The following is a 22,676-nucleotide window of genomic DNA, read 5'->3' as shown; positions in this document are numbered from 1 at the left end:
CATCAGTGCCCAGCAGTGTTGCCCTTCAGTGCTGCCCAGCAGTGCTGCCCATCAGTGCCACCAGTCAGTGCCTCCAGTCGGTGTTATCAATCAGTGCCGCCCGCCAGTGCCACCTATCAGTGCCCATCAGTGCCGCCTATCAGTGCCCATCATTGCTGCATCTCAGTGCATCATCAGTGCCGACTCATCAATGCCCACCAGTGCTGCCTCATCAGTGCCCATCAGTGCTGCCTATCAGTGCCGTCTATCAGAGAGGGATACTGGAAGAAGGGGAGGATCAGAGAAGTCAGGATAAAACAGCGTTTTTACACAATGCAGAGGATTAACCCCTTAGGTTTCACAGTGAGTATAACAAGCATGTTTTAGTGCATATATAGACTGGGTTTAGCAACACTTTAATACTAGACTTTAACTAGAACCATACCAGATGAGATACCTGCTATGCTAATGCAATCAAGATGTGACAGGATTATTGCCATTTAAGTAAAATTCAACCATTTGGTAAGGAGGTGACTACGAAGAAAGGTGTTGAGCAAAGAGGTCCTGAGGTGACCACAAAGCGCTACATGACATTTCTTGCCATACAACAATGACATCTGGTGAGTGAGGAGTGTTTCTGATCAATGGTGGTGGATCAGGCGACAGTGGATAAAAGCACTTTCATCACTCTATAAGGATTTTCTGTTTAAATTATTTTATTTATTAATGTTGGAGTCTATGGAATACTTATGATCTAGGACTTTGCACTTATATATGATACATGGACTTATAATCCAATTATTTGCACTCATCGAGATGTTGATGTGCAGTTGGACAGGGACTGATGGTGCTTGGTTTACTGGTGCGGGATGGCTGCACTGTGTGTGATCTGTGTGTATCTGCACAGTAAAATCAGCAACTACACACAGATTGCTGACAGGCTGCACAGATCATCTCTCCCTCTCCTCACTGAGCTCAGAGGGAGAGCCCATACACAGGCATGTGCCTCTTTTTAAATTGTGTGATGGCTGTGATTGGACACAGCCATCACATGATTGGAAGGGCCAATCAGAGAGCCCATGTTTCAATTTCTGATGCGCTGTTACCGAGGGACACAGCCATCATAGGGTCACGCCACTTATGGGTATGTCCTCTCAGATCGGTGCTTGTCCCACCCGGCTGTTTATGTACAGCGTGGGAAGCAGATGAAATCCAATAATACACTCACTGTCTCATTCTGCTCTGCACGTGCTCAATTGATCCCAATTTTTTTTTCTCGGCACTGTGGCGAAAATCTAGAGGCCAATCTGCTGACAGCCTAAAGATTTACTGCTGCTCATGGGCTCTGGGCTTTAGCAAGATGGCAGCCCTCAGCAAGAAGAAACAGGAACAATGCTGGAGGCAAATTACAACACACACTAATTCTGATGTCATAATTATTAATGCGGAATTTATGTTCCTTGCTAAAGAACATTATTTTTTATCAAGTTGTTATAGGTAAAGTTCAACTTTAATACTGCTTTAAGAGTCAAATTCACTGCAAAGTTTTCCAATTGCTGTTTTGGCTCAGTGTATGACTTACAGATGTCTTTCTCAAAACCACAGTATTTTTACAATCTCACTTTAATCAGGACAAAAGAAATTGTCTGTATATAATGAATATGTGTGCTGTTTTGGCAGAACAAATACATTATTACCATTGCTGTCTGAGCAATTTTCCGCCCCTTGAATTTAGCTGTCTGAAGGACCTACCTCATACTTGACACACCCCAGCAAACACTGGATCTTGGTATGGGACCATGTCAGGGTTAGCTTGGATGTACAGCAATGTTTGTTGAGGGCTTCCGCTTGACTTTCTCTGTTCTAGAAAACAAGTCAAACATCAGGTGCTCCCAGCACAGCACCCCATGCTTCTGACTTTTAGCTGACACATAAATAGAACTCAGTGGGATATAGGCTACCATCAAACAATGGTGTCCTTCTGATCCTGTTTTGTATCGTCAGTTTGCCTTTATGCATAACAGACCTGCTGTATTTAAAGACTAGCCAAGGAATTCTATAAACATATGTAAAAGCCATGTTTTGCTATTTGTAGGGATTGACAATTCAGTTATATTCTATAAAATACATTTTTTGACTGCAGAAAAATCTTGGGTAAGAATTTGTTCATACTTCTAAGGTTAGTGTTACTAAATTAGCTTTTTCTCAAAGACACATAGGTGAGATATTGATAACTGATGTCTTCTCTTTTGCCAGTATTATTATTATTATACCAGATTTATATAGCGCCAACCGTTTGCTCAGCGCTTTACATTATAGTGGGAGACAATACAGTAACAATACAGTTCGATATAGGAGGGATTTGAGGGTCCTGCTCCTTGGAGCTTACAATCTAGGAGGGTGGGGTGAATGGTACTGTAGGTAGTCACTGTGGGGGATGGAGTGGTTGGAAGAGTAGAGGATTCGAGGATTCCAGAACTAGAAGAGGGCGGGATAGGCTTCCCTGAAGAGAAAGGTTTTCAGTGATCGCCAAAAGGCAAGTAGAGTAGGTGATAATCTGATAGATTGGGGTAGGGAGTTCCAGAGGATGGGTGACGCCCTGGAGAAGTCTTGGAGACGAGCATGGGAAGAGGAGATGAGGGAGCTAGAGAGTAAGAGGTCTTGCGAGGAGTGGAGTGTACGGTTTGGGTGGTATCTAGATTGTAAGCTTGAAAGAGCAGGGCCCTCAAACCCCTCGTGTATTGTATTGTTTCTGTATTGTCTCATGTTCTGTCCCTCTTGCTATTGTACAGCGCTGAGCAAACCCTTTGGCGCTATATAAATACTGTATAATAATATAATAATATTTATAGATAAGATCGGTGATGTAATTTGGGGCAGTGTTGTGGATGACTTTATATGTCATTGTTAGAGTTTTGAATTTTATCCGTTGGGCAACTGGGAGCCAGTGGAGGGGTTGGCAGAGAGGGGAGGCGGATACGGAACGGTTAGTGAGGTAGATGAGTCTGGCAGCAGCGTTCATGATAGACTGGAGGGGGGATAGTTTACGATGAGGTAGGCCAATGAGGAGGGAGTTACAGTAGTCGAGGCGTGATATAACAAGGGACTGAATAAGTTGCTTAGTGGTTTCCGAGGGTTAGGAACGGTCGTATCTTGGAGATGTTGCGGAGGTGAAGTCTACATGAATTTGTCAGCGATTGGATCTGGGGCTGGAAGGACAGATGGGAGTCTAGGATTACACCTAGTACCCTGGCGTGAGGGGATGGACTGAGGATGGTGTTAGCGATATTTATGGTGAAGTCAGTGGAGGTGGCGCGGGCAGGGGGAAATACTAGGAGCTCGGTTTTGGAGAGGTTGAGTTTGAGGAAGTGGAGTGACATCCAAGCGGATATGTCGCTTAGTAGGCTAGCGATGCGGGTGGAAACTGAAGGGGTGAGGTGAGGGGTAGACAGATAGATTTGTGTGTCATCAGCATAGATATGGTAGTTGAAGCCGTTGGAGTTTATCAAGTGACCAAGGGAGGAGGTGTAGATGGAGAAGAGAAGGGGTCCAAGTACAGAACCTTGGGGGACCCCTACAGAGAGGGGGAGTGAGGAGGAGGTGGCAGCATTATAGGTAACACTGAAGGAGCGCTGAGATAGATAGGAGAACCAGGAGAGAGCGGAGTCGCCGAGGCCGAAAGAGTGTAGTTTTTTGAGGAGGAGGGGATGGTCAACCGTGTCAAAAGCCACGGAGAGGTCGAGTGGTAGGAGTATTGAATAGTATGATATGATATTGCAACCAATGTGTTACTAGTCTAATAAATTTGCTTAACCTCCCTAGCGGTCTGATTATGTCAGTATTTCTGTGCTCAAAGCGGTACATTTGATTGCATGGAAATATGTTGTTTTTTTATTGTAGGCCTGTAATTCTTAAGAATAACTCACTGAAATCTGTCCGAACAAGAGTCTAGTAAACATCCTGGGTATGTTAAAATTGGAAACATGAAATCATAAATTATAATTTAATAAATAATCATAAAAAATAATATTATAATAATAAATTTAATTCAATAATGTAATCAAACCAAATACACTGAAATTTGAAATAGAGCGCCAAGTTCGCACATCACTGAGCTTACTCGCAAATTGTTTTCAGTGTCTGATGACAAATTTCCCCAGGAATCATTATCACTCAATTCTGCAAGTAGATCTAATTTGCTATCGCTGTTCTCTAGCTGGTCTAAAACCTTTTAACCTAAAGGAACGCTTTTAGGACGTCATGGACGTTTCAAAGTTTCCAAGCAGAAAGAACAGTAAAAATGCAGGCAGGGCACAGGACAAAGCAGTAGGGACAAAATGTATGTGAAATGCTTTAATACAGTAATGTAATACTATCAGATTTTAGTGTATTGAGTGAATGTAACATTTTTACATTTTTGAATTTCCCACCGGTTCCGTCCCCCGTGCATCCCAGAAGAGAACATGGCCGGGGTTGCTGCAGGGGGGACTTCGAGGGACCCCTGCAGGGTAATCCCGAGTGTAGCTTCATTCTATGCATGAAGGTAAATAACCTTCTGTATGCAGCAGCCTTCCTAATGCTTACGATCTCGTCCCATCTCGATCTAGTGATGTGCATGAGAGCCTCTCTCCCTCCTTATCGGCTGAGACAGCAGCGGTAGCCATTGGCTCCCACTACTGTCAATCACAGTCAGTGAACCAATGAGGAGAGAGTGGAGGGGGAGCCCTGCTCTATGTGTGAATTGTCATGCAGAGCAGAGGCTAAGGAGCAAGCTTGCTTGGATGCCCCCGTAGCAAGCTGCTTGCTATGGGGGCACTAGGCAGGAGGGAGGGGCCAGGAGCACCAGTGGGGAACCCGAGAAGAGGAGGATCAGAGTCTGCTCTGTGCAAAACCATGACACAGAACAGGTAAGCATGACATGTTTGTTATTTAAAAAAAATAATAATCTGCCTTTAATATCACTTTAAGACCCTTAACTTACAATTACCCTTTCTTATATCTAGACTGTATGTGAAACATCTGTCACAAGACTAGCCCTTGAAAATGTGTTATATGTGTTATATAATTTTTTTTATAAGTACAACAATAAAATAGATTTTCCTGTGGACACAAGAGCTCTTTAATCAACTGATCCATACACACAAGTTGCATATATTGCCATATCTGCAAAACAAGCATTGAAGGAACTTTTTAGCACATCTCTTATCCAGTTGTCAAAAAGTACTCTAGCCAAGACACAATTTTTGGCTATAACAAGGAAGGTTACTTTTGTACTATTTGGTTTACACATAGGTGCATTATCCGCTCTGATTATGTTCACCAGAATGTTTGACCTTACAAATTCATTGTTATTCCAATTGTTTTTATATTTATATTTTCAATTATAATATTTTAAAAAAATTCTTTTTTGTGTTTAGAACTATAGTGTAACATGGATGTGAATGTGGATGTAGCATACAGTAAATGAAAGAGTAGGATATTTTTGCCAATAGCTGAGAGGTGACATGATCTGTTGAACTGTATTTATAGATATAGTTTAATTTTGTGTTATTAAAGATACAATATTCCCTTAATCATTAATCATAGACATACGTTCATTAATTAGCATTTGAAGAGGACAGAGTGAGCTTTGAGACTAGAGTTGACCTCTAAGTGCTAATACAATTATCCCATCCATGTAGACATAGATTTCTCACCTTCCTGAAGCTCAAAGAAAAGTCCTAGTCATTTCAGCTACAAGAACCAGCAGAGGACAGTAAGAAAGCCTCAAAATGTCTGCAAGCTTGGTTTATAGCAACAGATCAGAGTAATCTATTTTATTTCTCATAAAAGCTAAATAATTGTTGCAGGGAGATGAAAATAATTAATTCTGATTGGACACATTTTAGGCTACACAAACATGTTTGTAGCCTATGTAGAATCCTGGAGAAACGCTAAACCGGTTGCGGGGCGCCTGATCACAGCAGCCAGGCAATGATTGATATTGTCGTGATCGAACTGATGCACTGGTGTCGAAAATGCTATCCTTGACTTAGCCATCAGAACCGTCCAGGGCCCATTTGATCCTGGTCACTTCAGAACACAGCCCTGTGGGCTGGGACCGGAACATCTCTCAGGGTTGATTGGTCAAGTGCTAAAGTCCAGCCCACATTCATACCCCAATAAATTGAGCATGGGATATGCACGGGATGGTTCATATAGAGCCAGTTCCATTTGACTTGTGAATTGCGGATTTTCTTCTGACTTGCTCCAGTCACAGGATAAATCTTGATAAAGTTTTAATTCTGGTTTTATTTTTTTTTATTTTCATAGTGAATATAAGTGAATTGAAGACAAATTGTGTATGTATTTTTGTCTTATTTGGAATTCTTTTTCTTTGTACATATTTTATGCATTGCCCACTTTTGGGATATTAAATTATAAAATGAATAAGTGACTTATGTGTGCTAAGCTAGGACTCATATCTCTGGAGAGATTTATGCATTTTAGGATCTATGTGCTCGGTCTATGTTCATTGCCAATGTGAATGCAATTGTACTGTGTGTTGGCAGATTGCATGCAGATTGTAAACTAGCAGATCTGCCGGATGGAGATTTGTGTGTGTGTGGTTGCCTAACAGTCCAATCTATGGACAAACTACTGGGTGATGGCAAGCTATCATTTGTTACAGTATGTGTCTGGTGTGTGTTTGTGGACAATGGGAAGAGTGATTAATACTGGGATTTTGGCTTGTAGGATAGCTGGAGGAATATTTGTAGTGCGTGCTAATTGCTAGACTGCTCCCCAGCCCTTGGAGTGCGCCAGGTTGTATGTACGATTTATATATTCCTGTATGTGGTCAGCCAGCTGGATTGGAGTGGAGTCTCCCTCTAGTGGTGGCCAGAGGTAGTGCGGACTGTGAAAGTGTATCATGGCCAGTCTTTATTGTGCAAAGTAAATCCCCTCATTCCATTATTACCCTAGTCAAGGACCATGCCCTTGCTAGCTGTGTTTTGTGACATATAGTTGTGAAAATGTGTATTATCATGTTAAGTCTGCATTTATTGTATTGATATTTTTTAGTCATGATGAAGTGGGTGCATGTAACCCAAAACACAGTAGGCACTGCTGTTTTTGGAATAAAAAAAACACCTTGCAAACACTTCACATCTATGTCCTATTTAGATCAGCTGCTCATACCTCTAATTGTCGCTAGGATAAGTGTCCCAGTATCTCCAAAGCTCTATTTTCCATATTGGCACTTGATGGCTGATGCCATGGAAGGCAATTTTGGTAGATGGCCTTACAATAAAATATTTTTTAATACTTTCCCCTCTCCCCCGATAGCTGCTGGGCATGCATCAAAATCCCTAGCAGATTTTGGGGGCTGTGTGGATGTGCATTACAGAGCTTACAGCCGGAACTTTTAAACGCACTCCAACTGTCTCATAGTGTGGCTCACTGGGTGATAGAGGGGCATATTATTATAAACAATGACAATGGTGTCTCAAAATCCGAAAATCAGAAGAAAGTCCTTCTCTGCATTTCTATTTGACTGCCTTCCGCAGAATTTGACACTTCTTTAAAGGCAAATGAAAAGTAAGTGATTTTAAACATTAAAAGGGGACTCTGATGTTATAGAAATAAACACTACATTAAAGTGGATCTATGGTCAAAATGAAAAATCATGCATTCATTTCCACTTCAAATTTAAATTATTTCTAGCCTACTCCTATTAATCTAAATGATTTTGTAGTTTCTGTGTGCCACAGATTTCAAAAGAGCATGCCTTTTGAACTACAAAGGTGCAGAGAGGAGTTTCAAGAGGTGTTGTCAGTACAGGAAGCAGTTTGCAGGCAGCAAGGTATCTAGGGATATGTAGTCCTTGGAAACTGAAAGTAAAGATTAGAGGAATGTTGACTGTTTAGTCTTTGGGAGGAATTCTAAACCACTTGCCCTCCAGAGGATTTACTCCCCTTCCTGACCAGGCCATTTTTTGTTTTACGGCGCTGCATTAATTTAACTGACAATTGCGTGGTCATGCAACGCTGCACCCAAATGCCATTTACGTCCTTTTTTTTCCACAAATAGAGCTTTCATTTGGTGGTATTTGATCATCTGTGCCGTTTTAAATTTTTGCGCTATAAAAAATGACCGACAATATTTTTGACTTTTTGCTATTAAACATGTCCAGTAAAAATTTTTAAAAATCTAATTTTTTTCACAAATTTAGACCAAAATGTATTCTGCTACATGTCTTTGCTAAAAAAAAAATCCTAATACATGTAAGTTAATTGGTTTACATGAAATTTATAGTGTTTACAAATGGCGGGATATATACTGGGATTTTTTTTTTAATTTTTACTAGTAATGGCAGCAATCAGCGACTTATAGCGTGACTGCGGGACTGTGGCGGGCATTCTGACACTGGGGAAAACTGACTTGGTGTCACTGACATCCCCAGTGACACCAATACAGTGACACTGTACTAATGACACTGGGCAGGAAGAGGTTAACATGCAGGGCGATCAAAGGGTTAACTGTGTGATGTTTTACTATGTGGGCTGTGTTAGTGCTTTCAACTGTAAGCATACTGCTTTTCATAACGTCCCCTACCAGGAAATTATTATTATTATTATACAGTATTTATAAAGCGCCGATAGTTCACTCAGCGCTGTACATTACAAAGGGGGAGGTGGAAAAGCGGGTAAATGAGATTTGTTTTGTAGGAAATCTAAGAAGCCTGGAGCTTTCTATTATTTACCTTTCTGGAAATGCTTGAAGCCTAGCTGTCATTCTGGCCAAATATTGTTAGTCCTCTCTGGGACATTGACCAGAACCAAGCATGCATACTAGGGGCTCTGATTTCAGTCTGAGTTCACTTTCTGCATGCTTGTTCTATGTCAGTGACTTAAAGTGGTTCTAAAGGCAGAAGGTTTTTTACCTTAATGCATTCTCTGTATTAAGGTAAAAAAACCTTCAGTGTGCAGCAAATCCCCCCAGCCCTATACTTACCCGAGCCCGATGTCATCACTGCTCTCTCTTTCTCTCCTCACTGGCTCAGAACCATCTTTGGTACTGATTGGCTCCTGCTGCTGTCAATCACAGCCAGTGAAGAAGGATCAGGCCATGCCATACTGTGTGTGTCAATAAACTGCCCCCATAGCAGGGGTCCAGGAGCGCTGGTGGGGGACCCAAAAAGAGGAGGATCAGAACTGCTCTGTTCAAGGTAAGTATATCATGTTTGTTATTTAAAAAAAAAATTCCCCTTACAATCGCTTTAGAATGTGTTGAAGTCAGAGAATCAGAATTACTACCAGGCAACTGGCAAAGAGGTCCCAATGGCAGCAACCAAGTTTCACTCAGCACAGGTTTTCTTTAAGGTTTGGCAAGAAGGAAACCCTTTATTTATATAGTTATTTACTAGTCCAAAAGGTGGACTTTTTGGAAATAATTAAAAGGTTGCTTTGCATTAAGCAAGTAATTTTTTCTGTTGTATTTTTATTAGGTCGGTCCCACCACTGCTTTCAAGGCCAACGGCTTTCACATTTTTGTGCCAGTTGTTTAAATAAACATGCACAACCAAAGAAAAAATAATAAATATTTTATGTCGAAATATATAAACTGTCATACATGCTGCTACGGAATCAGGTGTTTCCTTTGGAACACATATCTTAACAACTGTAGAACAGTATTTATGGAATCGCCTCCCAGGAATTTATTTTAAAATGCAAAATTTGAAATATGACAGTTCAGTCAGATGGAGAAGCCTACAGACTGATCCCAGGTTCAATGTCAGAACAACAAGTCAGACAAAGGCATTTCACAATATTTACTGCTGTACAACTGTTTAGACAAAGGCAGGATAGCACCTCGAGGATGGGTCTTGGTCTTGTTTCTTTGGATTACCATTTATCTTGGCAGGTCCCCAAGCCTGAGGCTTCCCCAGACTGTAATTCTGTCTGGTCACATCAGCTGTCATTAACCCCATGCTGAGAGCAGTTTAGATATTTTCCTGCTGACATTCAGCCCAGTGGAGAGCTGGGACGTAGCAAACCTGGACCAGAAATTGGAACGGACAGCACAAGCCCAGTTTCCACAAAATACACAGCCATTGCTGGGCCAAGCCCAGGGAATTAATTACTTGTCCAATTTGCTAGAGCCTCGATGTCCTAACTGCTTCCCTAATGGCCAATTGCCTGTCTTTGATTTCACAGATTTTGCACCATGTATGACAGTTTTGAATATTTGTCAGAGGCTTTCTTTTTTCAGGTCTCCTTTTTCTAACAGCCAACAGAGTCTCAGATGAGCGGCATGGCAGGTTGCCGCCCTTGTGTTTTTCACTAACACTCTGTTCAGAACTGCTGTTGAAAGTAAAACCTATATTTCTTAGGGAGATGACAGCCAGATTTTCTTACAAGAACATTTGTGTTTGGGAGCCAAACCTCGGTTGTCCATTTTTATGTGAAGATAAAAAGTGTTTGTAATAAATGAGAAATCTGTAATACACATACTCTGGAGCACATTGTTTGTATGGTTTGAAAAATGGAAAAAAATTAAATAAGTAAAATGTTACATATTACAAATTACTCTGCACGGAACATACTTGACATGATTTGTATATCATTTTTATTTCAGTGGACATGTTAGCATTAAAACATTCAGATAATGGAAAACCATCTTCCAAAGCCTGCATGCACAGTTACTTCTCCTCTAATGCATCTGTTACATATAACACTGTAAGCTGTATTAGAGGAGTAGACCAGATCACTTTTTGGGCAATGTTTCGGCATTTCATACCTCCCTATCTGTCGCATCACAATCTGTAGGCTATTCATAGGCAAGGGAAAATTGAATGGGTATAGTACACATTAAACAGGTAGAAAGGTAATATAATTTACAAAATTCTGTGCGGTCCACTACGTAATAAGCACCTAACTCTCTATATATATAGGAAGCCAGTAGGAATGCATTTCCTGAAGCCTGTGTTGTGCAATATCTTTTCTCTCTGCTTCCTGAATCACCAGACATATTTAGACTTCCAAGTCAGGCTTGAATCTTGATTTTTAACCGTAAAAAAAACTTGTAGTACTAGCTTTTTTAAATTTAGAATTGAGAATGTGAGAGATAAAATGGAGGGATTTCTAACATTATTATTATTATTATACAGGATTTATATAGCGCCAACAGTTTGCTCAGAGCTTTACAATATAACGGGAGACAATACAACAATGATACAGTTCAATACAAGAGGGATAGGAGGGCCCTGCTCAGTGGACATCACCAGTAGATGTGTTTTACACACAATCAGGATGCTTAGATGGAAAACTGAACTACACATCATGTAGGCTATCATCCTTATACCCACAACAGTAAAATCAGGCTGTATATGCAGCAAAGCATGCTTGTTATACTCACTGTGGAACCGAAGGGGTTAATCCTTTGCATTGTGCAAAAATGCTGTTTGATCCTGACTTCTCTGATCCTCCCCTTCTTTCAGTGTCCCCCTCTTATCTCCTTATAAGACATATCACGTGGAGTCACTCTGCACATGCTCAGTTTGGTGTGTATTGCTAGAGAAGTTTTTTCTTTTCTTGGGAGACTGCATGTGATCAGCACAGGGCCAATCAGCGCTGTCCAGACAACAGAATGAAAACACCTCCTACAAGCTTTAACATTTGCTCTGCTGGACACTGATAGAAGTCACAAGACTGCTCTAACTGCTGATAAGAAAAGGTATTTAGTAGTTTATGTTTACTAAAATAATTGCATTTCCATGTTCTGTTTACTGTGGGAGACAAGATATAGTGAATGCAGGGTCCTGGGTTTAGTAACACTTTAATGTATCTTAAGGACAACTATACTTTTAGTGAATACGTTCTTCAATACATCACACCACTACCCTGACAGCAGCCCATTTGGAATAATACTTGTCTTCCTCTCTAATGCAGTGATCTTTTATCCAACATGGTCCTGCATTGCTCCTTTTCATATTTTTCATGCACGTTGAAGCGCTATCCATTCCTATGGGTAAGTCATATTCATGGCAGCTTCCAGTGGTTCCTTGGAGTATGGCTTTCCCAAAGGAAAACAAAGAGCCCATGGCTTGCATGTGTAGTATGAAGAGGAGCTATAAGGCACTGTGTCAGAGGAAAGATCAGTGGATCGCAGAGGAAGTTAGGCATTAGTCTGTACTCAAGGGGGTGGAGGGAATTATTAAGTATCTTTAACCCTTAAGGTTTAATTTTCCTTTATGGCCGGAGGGTATCTAATTGTGGCATTCTTGGCTAAGATAGTTGAATCGTCTACAGATCTTCCCACAAGGATACAACAGTACATCTTACTGTAAGGCCTGGAGTAGCCCTAAGAAGTCTGAAATCACCCATAAAGAATCTACAGTATGACTCTATGGTGAGGAAAATGGATGTCTTACTTTGCCTGCATTGCCTGGGCCACTGTCCCCAGGAGAATCAGAGGGCAGATGAGACTAAGAGAGCAGCGGCATTACATCTTTCTTCTCTTTATGCCTTTATTAGGCTTCAAAACGGTTTTTAAAAAAAAAATAATTGCATTTTGCAGACATGATTCATACCATGATTCATCCCTGGTTTTAAATGAGAACTAAGCATTGTTGAATGTAGAAGAAAGGCACTATGGTTTATTTTTTTCTTGGAAATGTTGGGCAAAACGTAGCGTTCCTTAAAGGTTTAAATGAGTTTGTCTTACAATCAGGACCGACGGTACCACTAGGTGAACTAGGCAGCCGCCTAGGGCACACTGCTGCCTAGGGTGCAGCCATGGCCTCTGGTTTCCCTACTCTGTGCCATGCCCCAATCTAGGGGAATGCTGGGGTGGGCTACTCCCCCCAGATTTCAGTTGTGCCCCTTTGGGCTGGTCTTTCCATGGACGGTGTGCCTGGTTACTGAGCGTCTTCCCCCATCCCAGCACTAACAGCTGGGACAAGGAGGAGAGCAGCCTGGAGCAGTGAAGCCTGTAAAGTAGAAATGACAGGAGAGAGCAGTGATGTGCGGGCTGTGCTCTCCTCTCCTGTCAGTGGAGCGATCCTCCATAAAGCAGATGACACAGGATTGCTCTTACATCGGCGTGTTTGATTCATTCCCTGGGTACCTGCTGCCAAGAGATGAACAATCATTGGAGAAGATAGGGGGCAGGGTAATCAAACTGTGTACAGCCTGATCCAAGAGCGATCCTGTGTCATCTGCTGTATGGAGGATCACTCTACTGACAGAAGTGAAAGCACAGCAAAACCTGCTTTCCTGCCTGTAAATTTGGGGGGGGGTAGGTTACAGGTTGGGGGAACTGTACACAATTAAAGGAGGGAGGTGTAACAATCATTTGTGCTGAGATGAGAGGTTTGTGCAGGAGCGGGGATGGGGGCTATTTTTGCTGGTAAGGCTAATGGGTATGGGGGGGGGGGGGAGTTTGTGCTAGGAGAAAGAATGGGGGGAATTTGTCCAGGGGGGATTGTTGAAGGAAGAGGATTGGTGCTGGGAGGGGGGAGGATTTGTACTAGGAGGGGGATTGGGGGGAATATGTACTAGGAGAGGAGGATTGGGGAGGGATTTGTATTAGAAGGGGGGGTTTGGGAGGGAATTGTGCTAAGAGGGGGGTTGGGAGGAGTTGTGCTAGGAGGGAGTGATTTATGCCTAAGGGGGAATTTGGGTGGGGAAGAAGGATTTGTGCTAGGAAGGGTAATTTGGAGGGGGTTGTGCAAGGAGGAGGGATTAGGGGGATTTGTTCTAGGAGGCAGGATTGGGGGGGTTTATGCTAGGATGGAGGATTTAGGGGAGAGGATTTGTGATAGAGTGGAAAATTTGAGGGGAAATAGGATGTGTACTAGGAGGTGAGAAGTAGAACTACATGTGAAGTTTTTTTTTTGCGGGGGGGGGGGGGGGGGGGGAGTCTTGGTGCAAGTAGCTGACGTTTTCGGGGATTTTTTGTGGGGGGGGAGAGCAGGGGTGCAAGTAGCTGGTCTTGCCTAGGGCACAAAAGAGTCTAGCACCGGCCCTGCCTACAGTATGTTGCCAGGTTGGCTATTTTCTCTATTTTCGCCTGGAATTGACTGGCACAATTTTCTCTTTTTTTCAGTCTTGGAAGGTACAGTGTGTATACTTTTTGCATTACCATTGTAGATACAGGTGTGTATAATCTATATAGTGCAAATTCTGTTGCCCAAGAAACATTTGCTAAGATCATGCTTTTTACATCATAGATAATGACCAGGATATGATAATAATTAAGGGCAACAGAGTGATATGCGGTGAGAGTTGAGCTTGCCATCCGTTACCTCATTGCACTTCATTCTTCTCTCTTACCGCAATGTGCTTCTGATTTTTTCATACAGCTTGGATTAATGTCCCCTGAAACAAAAAGGCCAGAGATATTAAACTGCTAACAGTGTTACAGTGATTTATATTTTAGTCCTTATTCCTTGTACCTTATCTTCTGGATATCCCCCAAGGTAACAAGGTCTAGCTGAAAGCATTCATACGTTCAGTAAAAGGAAGCATAATCTGTCACTGAAAAATGTCATTCAACACTAAAAGCAGAAAATATACTTCAAACACAGAAAAATGCTGAAATGTGAGGCCATGAACCTGCAGATTTAGGTTTTAAGATAAATCTTTAAAGCAAAAGTTACTGTTTCTGCATTTTTTATCCATTACGTTTCCTATGCATTAGCCATTGTCTCCCTTAAATTTATGTAAAGGGCACCAGTCCTTGTTTGATCAACTCTTATATTTACAAGGATCACTGAGCATGCTTACAATGCAACTGTATGGCCCAGTGAAATGACACTGAAGTGCTGTGTAGAGCCACTTATGATTGTAGCATAATGCCCCTTTACTCATCATGCTCAAGTGCAAGTGTGGGTTACTTTAACTCCTTTCCCTACAATCCTCTTGGTTCCCACAATTCCCTGGACTCCTGGACACATCCAGGAAAGTTTTTTCCACTCAGCTTCTCAGAGAGCCCATAGCTGATGAGGCAGAGGTGGCTGGGTATGTGATATGTAGCCAGGTGTATAGTTCTCCACTGTTAGTCCCAGCATGCCGGTAGCCAGGCAGGAGCCTGATAGCATGTAGCTTCTGCATAAGACCCAGCACTGCAGAAATTACTGTGCCAATTGCTACTACACTACTGTGTGTGGGGTGGTCTTGCATCTCCAGCCGCTCTCCTGTGGTACAAACCCAGAGATCCCTCCAGCCGTTCACCTGTGTACCCTCTTCTACCTTGGACTTCACTGTGAGGGTTGCTAAAAAATTATTCCGCATAAAAGAAACAAGTTAAATATTGCATGAGAATTTATTGATGCCACAAACATGAGATCTCACTCTATGTTTACAGTATGTAACATACATTGTTCCACATTAAAAATTATGCTAACAAAATTAGTGCGTGCTGTAAACTGCCTCCAGCATTGTTCCTGTCTTTCCTGCTGGAGGTTGCCATTTTGCTGAAGCCCTGAACAGCAGTAAATCTTTAGACTGTCAGCAGATCGGCCTCTACATTGTCAGCAGTGCCAAAAAATAGAGAACAACTGAGCATATGCAGAACAGGGAGAGACAGTGTATTACTGGATTTTAAGCAGTATAGACACTTAGTTTTATTGTTTTGCATAGCTATGCCTGCAAAAGAGGCCAGCCTGAATTGATTTAGCAGGACTAAATTTTTTGACTAAGGTTCCAGTTTAATCTTCATATTATTAAATGGAACTCTCTTGGGGTGTCCAAATTATCAGTGGATGGGGGAATATGTAGGCAGGAATATAGGGAAAAACAAAATATGGATTTCCAATGTGATGTACTGTATATCCAAAATTCCTGGTAAAAGGTGGCAATGATTAAAGGAAATCCTGCCCCTATTGCTGTAGCAAAAAGCTACTCCAGCATCTCCCAAAGATGGAAGCAGCACTAGTGAGTTCAATTTTAATGGTCCCCTTAGCAGGGGTAAACAGATCTCTATAGCACGCCTATTTACACCCCCTTGATGCTGGCAGTCAGTCCATAATATACCTGTTTAGGATTCCTATATGGTTATGCAGGTTCAGTCAGAGCTGTTTGGAAACTAGGTCACATTCTCACAAACCAGTGCTGCTGAGTTCAGGCCAGGGGTGGACTGACCATTGGGAAAGTCGGGCAGTGCCCGAGGACCTGGGGTCAGTAGGGGGCCCCATGAGATGCCCCTGGTACCTTTTTCATAGGCTTTTTTGAGTTTGGGCAAGGACACAGGGGCCCCATGATCCCCTATTGCCCGGGGGCCCCATGAGTTGTCAGTCCGCCCCTGATTCAGGCTGTGCATAAAAGCATAATAACTTCAGGTCAAGGTGCATAAAAGTGGCCTTAATTTCTTTTTCTCTGGGCTAACAATTTTAAAATTGGTCTTCAGACACGGTCTGGACTCCTGCACTTGGGGCCCCCTAAAATCACATAGAATGCTATGGCTGCAGTCATGCTCTTGCTTCAAAGTTTGAAACTGTGCTCATGCAGGTCTTAGATCCATAGGATTTGTTTTGTATTAGTAATCATGGGCAGGTGGTCATGGGTAGGTGCTCTAAGCCTATGAAATAAAGCACCCTATTTGAAGTGGTGGGGATCGATTGTTGAGTTCAGGGCCAGGGCAAGGGGAGGGTAAGAGGGGTGGCTACCCTGGGTACAATGGTTAACAGGCTAACAGTAGTGACAGCGGCAGTGATTTTGACAAGTGAGTGACTGCTGGCCATAGGATCCCCTAAGCTTGCAAATAATAAACAAAAGGGGGGTGCAGTTTGGCATTTTTGCCCTGGACGCTGGATGACCTTGTCCCGGCACTTGTTGAGGGCAGCAGGAAGTGTCTAAAGGAATGACAGAATATCTTGCCTACCAGGGACAATTCTCACAAAGGGCTATTAAACTGTGTTTTCATTAGTACGTTTCAAACTTTCACCCAGTCTTGGTATCTTAGAAGCAGTTCTAAGTATAGTCATCTGCTTTCTTAGTGAGACTTGGGGAATCTTTCAGTCAAGATTCACACACTTTTCAACTGAATCTTAAGTGAATCTTGGAAAGTTGTGTGAATCACAGGTAAAATCATTGTTTAATAGACTTCTTGTGTGCTGTTGTGTTACATTTATTAAAATTTCTTACCCCTTTTTACATTTTTTTCATAAAACCTTATTGTTAACGCTCAGTCATGTTGACATTTTCTACTTGCCATGGGTGATGTGTACCGCAGGGATGAAATTACTGAAGTCACACTTTAATTGACAATCATGCACAGTGCCTCAGATGAAAAGTAATCTACACAAGGAAGTCTGTAGGCAAATTGTAGATGACAAATATAAGGAACATTGAAGCCATTTTTTTTTTAAAAGTGTAAATTAAATGTATGAGTGCAAATGCATTTGTGAATACGAGTGCAATGTATTTATGATTTATTATTTCTTCTGGTAATAAGCAATTTCAAGAAGTCTACGCTAGCATAGAAACCATAATTTATTCTACGCATACAAGTAAAGTTATTTAAAACTGTGCAATAATAGTTTAAAAAATCCTCATACCTAGTGGACATTGAAAACATGATTAAATACTGTAACTAGCATACAAAGCATACAAAAAAAATCAAAACCACACATGAATCAAACAAAAATAGACAAGAAAGGTCTAAAGGAACATTTGTATGCAAAATCCTGATTTTATTACATATCAAATATAGACTGTGAATCCCCTACAAAATAATCAATAATTTTTTAGGGGATTCACAGTCTTTTTTTGCTATACTATAGCCAAAAGTATTAGGACGCCTGCCTTTACAACCACGTGAACTTTAATGGCATCCCAGTCTTAGTACGTAGGGTTCAATATTATTGGCCCACCCTTTGCAGCTATAACAGCTTCAACTCTTCTGGGAAGGCTGTCCACAAGATTTAGGAGTGTGTCTATGGGAATGTTGGACCATTCTTCCAGAAGCGCATTTGTGAGATCAGGCACTGATGTCGGACAAGAAGGCTTGGCTCTCAGTCTCCACTCTTTCATCCCAAAGGCGCTCTGTCAGGACTCTTTGTAGGCCATTCAAGTTCCTCCACTCCAAACTCGCTCATCCTTGTCTTTATGGACATTGCTTTATGCACTGGCGCACAGTCATGTTGGAACAGGAAGGGGTCATCCCCAAACTGTTCCCACAAAGTTGGGAGCATGAAATTGTCCAAAATGTCTTGGTATGCTGACACCTTAACAGTTCCCTTCACTGGAACTAAGGGCCAAGCCCAACCCCTGAAAAACAACCCCACACCATAATCCCCAAAATTTACACTTGGCACAATGCAGTCATGCAAACCCTTGTCTCCTGGCAACTGCCAAACCCAGACACGTTCATATGTGCCAGACAGAGAAGTGTGATTCATCACTCCAGATAACAAATCTCCACTGCTCTAGAGTCTAGTGGCGGCATGCTTTACACCACTGCATCCGACACTTTGCATTGCACTTGGTGATGTAAGGCTTGGATGCAGCTGCTCGGCCATGGAAACCCATTCCATGAAGCTCTCTATGAACTGTTATTGTGCTAATCTGAAGGCTGCATGGAGTTTGGAGGTCTTTAGCTATTGACTCTACAGACAGTTGGCAACTTCTGCGCACTGTGCTCTTCAGCATGCGCTGACCCCACTGTGTCATTTTATGTGGCCTGCCACTTCGTGGCTGAGTTGCTGTAGTTCCTGGTTGCTTCCACTCTGTTATAATACCACTATCAGTTGACCATGGAACATTTAGTAACAAGCAGATTTCACAGATGGACTTATTGCACAGGTGGCAACCTATCACAGTACCACACTTGAAGCTCTGAGCTCCTGACAGTGACCCATTCCCCAAGAAAAGTATGTATTCATTTGTTATCTTATTTTTTTATAAATTGACAAAAGAAAGCTTAATTTATCCCCAAGAAAAGTATGTATTCATTTGTTATCTTAATTAATGTCAAAGTTTACATTCAAATAAACAGGCCTATAGTGTAAATATAAAATTTTCTCTGGTCCATAAAGGGTATACAGTGAGAGCTAAAATGGATATCAATGACATGATTCACAATGTCTCAGATTTCCACCATTTGGAGAAGTGACTTTTCCAATCTATTTCTTTGTTCGTTGTTCATTGTCTAGATACAGGTTATGTCTGCTTTATCACGTTTACTGGAGAAATGGCAATTCATTGTGACATCTCACCAACTAATGTGGCATTGGGGAGACCATGATACGCATGAGAGTGTGGAGATTGAGATATATATTTATTGAGGTTAAGTTGAACATGTGGATCTCCTTATCATAATCTTCCAGATGTGAGTCTTGACAATACTATTGATTTTTACTCTTTGACAAATACAAAATAGAGAAATTTTAGACTAGATTTGGGCAGCCTTTAGAGTGACAAATTCACACTGCCTGTGTTATTTATGTGTCCATTGACCTGCAAAGTAACATGCACAAAAATTCCACCCACTAGAGTGGCCTGATCATAGGTCATTCAAAAGACTTTGATGTTTTCACAAATTGCAAAATTCCACTTTATTTTATCTATGAAATCATTTGTTTGGTCAGAGAAATATGGGTTTTTTTTTCAGGAGAATAAGATGACATTTTTGGCCAGAAAATTTTAGCTGTCCATAGCAAAGGTTATTGAAAAAAGTTCATTCTAGACCTACTCTAGGTTACCATAATTCCTATAGGTACAATTTATTTGATCAAACTCAGTTTACTTTGCCATTAACAGTTCTGCTGAAATGGATAGCTGAAGTATAGCATACTATAGCATCAAAACTAAAATGCATACTTATTGTGAAGCAAATGTTGCTCTAGGTGCCTTTCTGTGTTGGTCCCATGACCAAAAGTCAAAGCATGTGGTGTCTTTTAAATCTTTTAGACTGGAATATTAGAGTTCAAGTTAGACCGTGAAGACTGAATCTTTAAAGCAAAAGCCCATTAAATATGATATAGACGCACAACTTTTTACCAAGGATCCTCTGGCCTGTCTGCGTGATGTCACAGGTCCTTTCTTGGTCCTTACTGCTACATTGAACAGTATAGTGGCATGTGAGCACAGATCAGTGCTGTAATACTGAGATCCCAAGATGAGTAATGACACCCTCCTAGGGGCAATTATACCACTATACCAGGAAATATGTCATAATTGGTTAGAGAGGTATTTATGTTACTTCAAAATCATTTGTTGTATTGGCCATCTTATTGAAGAGGTTGAGCATCAATGTGTCCCTGGAAGTTGACATTGCGCATCTTTTGTAGCACAGAAGCCACAAATCTAGAACTGAAGGCCTGTGCAACCCACTCTTACCACCACTCTGTATCTCAACAAGGTCATCCATTTCTGATTTCTCTACCAGCCTGACATTTCTGCTTAAATCATAATCGTATCAGTATTTTTGAGGTAATTGTAGCCATATTAGTGCATTTGCAACAAAAACAATTGAGTACTGTCCATGATACTTTTTTATTTGCACTAATATGCAGGACAATTTCAGGACAAGCTTTCTTCAAGGTCCAAGCAAGACTGAGATTGAGCTCTGCAGTCACTTTTGCAGCAGTTGTTTTCTAACTGCGGGTCACAATCCTGCACAATGTCCTTGTGTCTCTTTTGATCAGTGTACCATGTTGACTGTGCTTATGCTTATCAGACAGAATTTCCCAGAAACTGTATATGACATCATAACCTTTAATATTGTACCTTGCCACACAGCAAATAAATTGCCTACTTCAGTCACATAGGCACGAGGCTAAGCAGGAACCAACAATTTGCCCTCTTTGAAGCTCAGTAAGCTCTGACATGACTCCGTTTTACTAGCAGCGCATGCAGTGAATGACGAGTGTGAGGCTTCCCACCTGTTAGCTAGGTGTCTCATCACACAGCAGAAGCAAAATAATGTTACATCACTTCCTCTTTCAACGCAAAACATGTTGTCACTTTCACACCTGCAAATCATGTGCTGTTTTAATTTTTTTGTCTAACCCCTGTACTTGGAATACTTATACAAAGATCCAGGAAAAATTAGAGGACATGCAGCCCTAATAAAGAGTCTAGTTCTTAGGTTCAATAAACCATACCATTCAGTCAGCACTGACTATACTTGAAATTGATTCTGATTGGTTGCTATGTGTTACTGCATTTACAAATTAGAACTCTTTATTGAGTAAGGCCAATAGAATTCCTTGGTATGTTATCATCACAAATATAATTCTAGGGGTATTGTCATGTTTCACATGACTGTCATATGCCTTTAAGCGTTCTTTGTATTTTGTCTCAGCTCCTCCCTTTCCTCTGGTTTAGTTCATGCTGTATAGATAGCCCACCCCTTTTCTTAGTAACGCATTTCAGCTTCAAGCCTCATGTCATGAAGCAGATCACATTATGATCTTTTGACCTATCTGATGTTCATTGTTGCAAGATTCTCCCAGTTTATGGAATAAAATTCAAAAGATCAGCAAGGTGTCGTCTGGATAGAGTCACTGCCTGTGTTATTCAACTAAGATTGGAGTTATCGCTATCTCATCATAACTGTAAGTTACAGAGATCACACTTTCAATGCTTAGATTGGAGAGACAGAACAGGTATCTTGTTTAATAAAACAAATTTCCAGGAATAATTCTATTTTTTTCATTTTCAAACAGTACTCTTTGAATATGTTAATTAAAACTGCAGTGAACAATGACTTCACTCCCCATGGAGTTAGTAGAATAATAATGCTATAAGTCACTTTGAAGTTAAGCTTTTCCCTTGACATCGACACATAACGAGCTCATGGTCCACCTGAACATTTGTGCTCACTCTGCATCAGAAAAATAAACTAATGTTGGCTTCATCCGTATAAGTCATCCATTGCATTTCTGCAGGACTTGGTGGCACAGTTACAGTATATGCATACGATGATGTTGTAATGGTAACGTGACTCTTGACTAATCTCCCTTGAATCTAAGAAGCCTCTTAAGACCAAATCATGCTAATTGTAGCAGAACATTTTAGAGCTATTGCTTACGTGATTGATCTTATATGCTGCTTTATTTGAAATACCGTATATATGTATTACAGGGGTAATTGCATAAAGACTGGGAAAGGTTTTCCTTTTTTACTGCTTTGTTTTGTCTGAGGACTCCAGGTGTTCTAAAAAGACACACACAAATGTACAATTATTTGACAAGCTTTTTCCTGAGCACTGTTCTAAGCTAAAGAAGAAAGGCCATATATGTCAGCATCACGTACACAACATTATTTCTTTGTTTAAAATTGAACACTAGGTAAGAGCTAACGTGAATGGTCGTATCTACTAAAAGGTTTTTAATTCCATCCAGCCTCCTTTATGATTCATGCACCTCTGTCAGACTGCATAGCCAGGAGGTTGACACCACATTTTCTGTTACAGTTAAAAAATTACTAAACCTTGGGCAAAAACGTCTATTAAAATGGTGATCTTTTTTATTTTCTTTTAAAGATCAGTGTTATACTTACTTTTTTGTTTCTTGAAATCTGCATGACTCTTCTCTTGGAAACTTCTTCTCCCGGTGGGTTCACGCACCCAAATCCTTACTGAGGACCTTAGCCAGTAGTGTAGATGAACTTTGTCACAGGGGCAAGTGTATTACTGGCAGGATCACCATGTGAAATAAAAGGAAAAAAAAAAACACATGATAAAGGAAAACAAATGCAACCATCTTATCT

At 41.1% G+C, this 22,676-nt stretch overlaps 1 protein-coding gene across 1 annotated transcript in view; it reads left to right on the top strand.

The window, feature by feature from the left end:
- Positions 1 to 22,676, top strand: part of FLT4 (fms related receptor tyrosine kinase 4) — a 336,901-nt gene that overhangs the window by 71,426 nt on the left and 242,799 nt on the right. The gene's annotated exons all lie outside the window — the stretch shown is intronic.

The sequence above is a fragment of the Staurois parvus genome, unplaced genomic scaffold (genome assembly GCF_062004578.1).
Source record: "Staurois parvus isolate SC_StPar_1 unplaced genomic scaffold, SC_StPar_1.0 ptg000088l, whole genome shotgun sequence".
Taxonomy (NCBI): Eukaryota; Metazoa; Chordata; class Amphibia; order Anura; family Ranidae; genus Staurois; species Staurois parvus.
The sequence above is the reverse complement of the archived record's forward strand: the minus strand, read 5'-3'. Positions and strand labels throughout refer to the sequence as shown.